Source organism: Saccostrea echinata, unplaced genomic scaffold, assembly GCF_033153115.1.
Source record: "Saccostrea echinata isolate AGI-Se365-2 ecotype Australia unplaced genomic scaffold, CSIRO_AGI_Sech_v1 ptg000014l, whole genome shotgun sequence".
NCBI classification, from domain to species: domain Eukaryota; kingdom Metazoa; phylum Mollusca; class Bivalvia; order Ostreida; family Ostreidae; genus Saccostrea; species Saccostrea echinata.
This window is the reverse complement of record NW_026889763.1, coordinates 10,418,179-10,424,325: the sequence shown is the minus strand read 5'-3', so window position 1 is coordinate 10,424,325 and position 6,147 is coordinate 10,418,179. Positions and strand designations below refer to the sequence as shown.

Genomic DNA, 6,147 nt, shown 5'->3' with positions numbered 1-6,147 from the left:
CACAGAGACAAATTTTGTCATTATTTGCTCATGCCTATACTTACAATCAGTTGATTACCTTCATTCCAACCCTTACTAAATACAGATATACAGCAGCAAGAAAACATGCCATTACAAGAGGTGTTGGACAAGAGGTGCAAAGTCCATCATATACTAGGGAAGGTTTGTCTGATCACCAGGTCAAACATTTTATAGATGTCCCCCTGCATCATGACAGATTCTCCATTTTTGGAAACAAAATTAAAACTTTCAAGTGGAGAAGTCGTTCAAGTTCCACAAATTATTTTGAATTGTGTAAGAGCTCGTGTAGTGGAGCAGTATAGGAGCTTCTCCTTAGAGTCTGGAGTAGAGAATGTTGCCAGTGACAGGTCATATATGAGAGTACTAGAGGCCATTGAGCCAAGAGTAAGGAAAAGCATGAAAGGGCTAGATAACTATGCTGCAGATGGAGCCAGAGCTATTGATGACCTAAAGAAAATTGTTACTGAGTTGGGGAAGCTGTTGAAGGGAGTGGAGTGGGAAGATGACATAATTCAGAAACTGTCAATGGGAAACAGTATCTTAAACTTGATTATAAGGTTTGTTTTGAAGTATATTTTGTGTGATTTTTTAGCTCACCTGAGCTGAAAGCTGAAGTGAGCTTTTCTGATCACATTTTGTCCGTAGTCCGTGTGTCTGTCTGTCTGTAAACTTTTCACATTTTTGACTTCTTCTCCAGAACCACTGGGTCAATTTCAACCAAACTTGCCACAAAGCATCCTTGGGTGAAGGGGGTTCAAGTTTGTTCAAATGAAGGGCCACGCTCTCTTCCAAGGGGAGATAATTAAGAATTAGTGAAATATTAATAGCATCTTCCAAAAATCTTCTTCTCAAGAACCACAGGGCCAGGAAAGATGAAACTCATGTGGAAACATTCTCAGGTAGTGTAGATTCAAATTTGTTCAAATCATGACCCCCCAGGGGTAGGGCGGGGCCACAATAGGGGATCAAAGTTTTACATAGAAATATATAGGAAAAATCTTTAAAAATCTTATTCTCAAGAACAGCAAAGCCATGTTGAGTCATATTTATATGGAGGCATCCTCAGCTAGTGTAAATTCAAGTTTGTTAAAATCATGACCCCAAGGGTAGGGGGGGGGGCACAATGGAGGATCAAAGCTTTACATAGAAATATATAGGAAAAATCTTTAAAAATCTTCTCAAGAACAGCAAAGCCCTGATGAGTCATATTTATATGGAGGCATCCTCAGCTAGTGTGGATTCAAGTTTGTTCAAATCATGACCCCCAGGGGTAGGGTGGGGCCACAATGGAGGATCAAAGCTTTACATAGAAATATATAGGAAAAATCTTTAAAAATCATCTACTCAGAAACAGCAAAGCCCTGATTGGTCATATTTATATGGAGGCATCCTCAGGTAGTGTAAATTCAAGTTTGTTCAAATCATGACCCCAGGAGTAGGGTGGGGCAACAATGGGGATCAAATTCTTAAATAGAAATATATAGGAAAATATCTTCTTCTGAAGAACTGCTAAGACATGATTAGTCATTTTGATATGGAAGCATGCTCAGGTAGTGAAGATTCAAGTTTGTTAAAATGATGACCTCCAGGGATAGGGTGGGGCCACAATGGGGGATCGAAAATTTTACAGGAACATATATGAAAATATTTTATTCTCAAAAACAGAAAAAATCGTGTGTATTCATTTTGATATGGAAGCACCCCCCCCCCCCCCCGTTATCTTTGCAATACTGAACTGATTTGTGCTGTTGCCTAGCCAAGGTGTGCAGGTGAGCAATGTGGCCCATGGGCCTATTGTTTTTCTTCTTGTACTAAATGTACCCACTGAAAATTTGAAGATTTTTTAAAAAAGGCGACAATTGTTCCTGGTTTTAATAAAAGGACACATATCCTTCTATAATACAATACTATATTTTGCATTAAAGTGTTTTTATTTCTTTAAAGATACATGTTGCAGTTGAGTCAGAAATTCCTGACCATTGTTTAAATTATGCCCTGTCTTCGAAAGCTTATGAACATCAGATGACTTGTAGCCATCCCCACAACAAAATCTGTTCCAGCTGTCATGATTTAAGTAACACCATAGAGCAGATACAATGTGCTGCAGATGAAACACAGTTTGAGGATGAAGACCAACGAGACGACATCCAGTACACATTGGCACAGGTTAGAAAATGCTGAGACATGATTGAAAGATAAACATATGAACAAGTACTGAAGATTTTTGCTTTAAAACCTAAATATTTTCATTTGCAAATGTTTTCCCTTACATTTGAACAAGGCATATTTACACCTGTGTAAAAACAGGTTCCTTATGTTACCATGATTTGATTGTTTAGTCATAAACCATCTTTGTAATTTCATAGTGACATCATAAGTGATCAACATGTTCAATGCATTCAATTTATACCGTTGAGGTTTAAAAAAAACAACAACATTATATTGGTTTAAAACTATAGTACCAATTGAAAGTATTTGTAATAATAAATCAATCACAAATGGAAATATAAGTAATAAGTTATCATTTTAATATTTATCGGCTCTTTGGGCTTTATTGGATTTGATCACATGACCAACCCGTATTTACATCCTGATAAAAGTTATAAAATGATACTTTATTTATTAATTAGTGGTTAAGATGGTAATTTAATGGTAAAAAAAAATTGCTGAACAATGAGATGTTTTATGTAGTTTTTTTTTGTTTTTTGTTTTTTTTGTTTTTTAGAGTGTAAAAGCTTTAGAAGAATGGAAAAAACATATACTACGATCAGTCAATCAAGATAGAGCAAGATCTGACATATTGGAAAGCATAGGTGAAGATCAAGTACTACTGGAAAGAGATTGGGCCATGAAATTCTTACCGATGATGTATAGAGAATCGCAGTCAAAATGGTATGGAAAAAGAGGTCTAAACTGGCATTTAACTGTTGGAACTTTCAATGTCAACAATGATCTTCATAGTCACACGATTGTCCATGTCTTCGATAATGCGAATCAAGATGCCACTACATCAAATGCCATTTTAAAAGATTCCATGGAAAGACTAAAAGAGAAGAATTCAAAGCTGTGGGAAGTATTTATCAAATAATGCAGGATGTTTTCATGGTGTAAAGGGAATATTTGGCATTTCCTTTTTGAACAGAACAAGTGAAGTAAAGGTTGTGCAAGTGGACTTCGCTGATCCACAGGGAGGCAAAAGTATTTGTGATCGTAGAGCTGCGCATATTAAAGGATCCATCCGAAAATATGTTAACGAAGGAAATAATGTCACATCTGCAAGAGAGTTCCTTGATGCTGTCATGAATTCCAACATCAAAAATGTTGAAGTGGTTTATGCATTGCCCCCAAGTCCTGGTGCTGAGAAAAAGTCATTAAAAATAAAGGATGTCTCACTGCTGAACAACTTCAAGTATGACCAGAGTCATGTAACATGCCACAGGCAATACAATATCGGCACTGGTGTGGATTTTCCAAATGAGGACCTGGTTTTATACAACGTCTTCCCGTCTGTTGAGACCATGACTTCCTGTTCCACAAGTGTTTTTGTGAAATCTACTGAACCAGTTCAATCAGTTACTTCTGGTCATGCCCAGCCAATACCTGTCTATGCAGAAAATACACAAGCCAGTGTGGAATGTGCAGAGGAATGTAATGAGAGTTCCTTGATTTTCACCTGTCCTGAACCCAATTGTCTCATGTCCTTCCAAAAATATGGATATTTGAGCGAACATTTAGACAGAGGAAATTAGGAGTGAAACGGTTCACCGCGGTATTTTTTCTCGGTTTGATACACGGTGCAAAATCTCTAATTTTCGGTTCGGTTCATTTTTCGTTATTCAGTCGGGTTTGGCATAAGGTAAAACACGTTACTCAGTATAAATAATTATAGAAAACCTAAATTTTTGATGACTGATAGCTTGTAAAATAAATTTTGACAGTCAAATAATTTTAATCAATTTCTTCTAGTCAATTTGCAAATAAAATTCGTAAAATATGCGACTAGATTTAGAAAAAGAAAGCATAAAACAACGTTGAATTTGTTTCATTCTATCAAAATGTATCGTATCGAAAATAACCGAACCGAGACAAAATTATACAATACGTATCGAACCGTGAAGGAGGTGTATCGTTTCACCCCTAGAGGAAATCATAAAACAAGGACTGATGTTAATTCTCTTTCTGATAAGGCAAAAATGGAGTATGTGGATCAAATTGATGTAAAGAAATCAACATTGCTGCAAAGACCAGCAACCATCCTACCAACGGATAATGTGATATTACAGAGAGGATGGGCCTTGAAATCCAAACGAAGAGTCAAAAGATTTTAAAGGGAACAAATCACTTTCCTGAGGGAAATGTTTGAGAAAGGTGAAGTGACTGGACATAAGTGTGACGCTGAAGAGGTGTCTGTTAAAATGAGAACAGTCAAGGATAATGATGGCAAAAGAAAATTCAGTCAGCAAGAATTCTTGTCATCAGCTCAAATTGCGAGCTACTTCAGTCGACTGTCCTTAGAAAAGGGAAAGATTTCGTTCAGTTCATATGAAGAAGAAGATCTTATAGCGGAAGACTTTGAAAATGATGCCATGGATATCAGAAATCTTGCAACAAACACTTCAAAATGATGCATTGCAAGCTTTAATCTACAGGGACTGACATGCTTTGGCGACCTACTTACATTGGTATCTGAATTTATGTATATCTCCTTGCAAGATTGTTGCTTCCATTTTTTTGGAACAATGTTACCTGCATGTAACAAATTACTGGAAATTAGTTATTCCATGCACTGTTGTAGTTTTAATCAACACAAGAAGGTTATTATTGACTTAGGTGTACGTTGACTTAGGTATGCTGCTGGTTTGAACCAATTAAGATACTCATATGTTTCACAAATACAATTTATATGCTGAGATGTGAAATGATGTCAAAATTCATGATGATTTGTTAATTTTCAGGTACTTATGCATTTACAATGAATATATTTAATTAGTTATAGTCTAAAAAAAATTGTCTATTCACCAGTATGTAAGCATGTGCTGGTTTGAGCCACAATATTCATTCATGTGAAATGAACGTTTAAATTTATGATGATCTATGCATTTTTTAGGTACTTGTACATTTTCAATGAATATATTGTAATGTATTTCAGTTTATAAAAGTCTTTAAAAAAATTCATCCATCAGTGTATATGAGCTTATAATTATTGACCAACAAGTACATTGAACAAACAAGAGTAATGATATTACCTAGTCCATGTATTTACAGGCCCTTTCTTAACAAAGGGTCATAATTGATTTTAGAAAAAAAACTTGCATTTTTACAAGTTAAGTTCCATAAACAAATACTTGGTTGTCATGAAATTTATTTGCACAGGGTATTGAAGTTTATTTCCAAAAAATATTTCATTTTCCATTGTCAGATAAAGGTTACAATGGGTTTGTTGAAGTTCAAAGTGAAAGAAAGATTAATTGACTTTTGTTCTTGAATTGTATTTTTCCCAATTTTTAAAATACTGCTGTGTTTAAATTTAATAACCATATATCCTTGACTTTTACATATTATGTTACTACATTAGGAAGCTGTTGCTATGGTCTGATTTTGGTTGTTATGGATTTTGATATGTACATGGATCCAATTTCAGATTTTTGCTTTTAGTCTTTTTTATGTACTCTCAGTTTATGAACAAAATGATTTAAATTCAGAAATTACCTCATTCATACTCACTGTTGCTATGGTTGGATATAAGTTGCTAAGGAAATAATGTGCAATTTCTTTTTATTTTTTAATATTAAATTGGTGTAAAATTTAATCAACTTATCTATTAAAAGTTTATCTGTATAAACATTTTTTAGAATGAGTAAGAAGTTTATTTAATGAAATAAATCAATTTCTGGTTTAACACTACTGTTGCTATGATTTGATGATGGTTGCTTGACAGTTTTCAGTTTGTATATGCTGTATTGTTCTTATACAATTAATCAAATTCTTTTTGTTATTGATACCTATCTATTTCAAAGATAACCACTCTACTAAATTTAATTTTAGCAAATTAGATTATCTGTTTGAATTCTCATAACTAGTCCATTGGAGTGTCACCAATAGTTTTTGATAATTCATGAATAACAA

The 6,147-nt window shown here is 34.5% G+C and overlaps 1 long non-coding RNA gene across 1 annotated transcript; it reads left to right on the top strand.

Annotated features, from left to right (window-relative positions):
- Positions 1-246: 246 nt before the first annotated feature.
- LOC133187212 (uncharacterized) lies at positions 247-2,961 on the top strand. The gene is made up of 3 exons (XR_009721146.1): positions 247-578; positions 1,966-2,187; positions 2,747-2,961. It is a non-coding gene; the product is annotated as an uncharacterized LOC133187212 (long non-coding RNA).
- Positions 2,962-6,147: the final 3,186 nt, after the last annotated feature.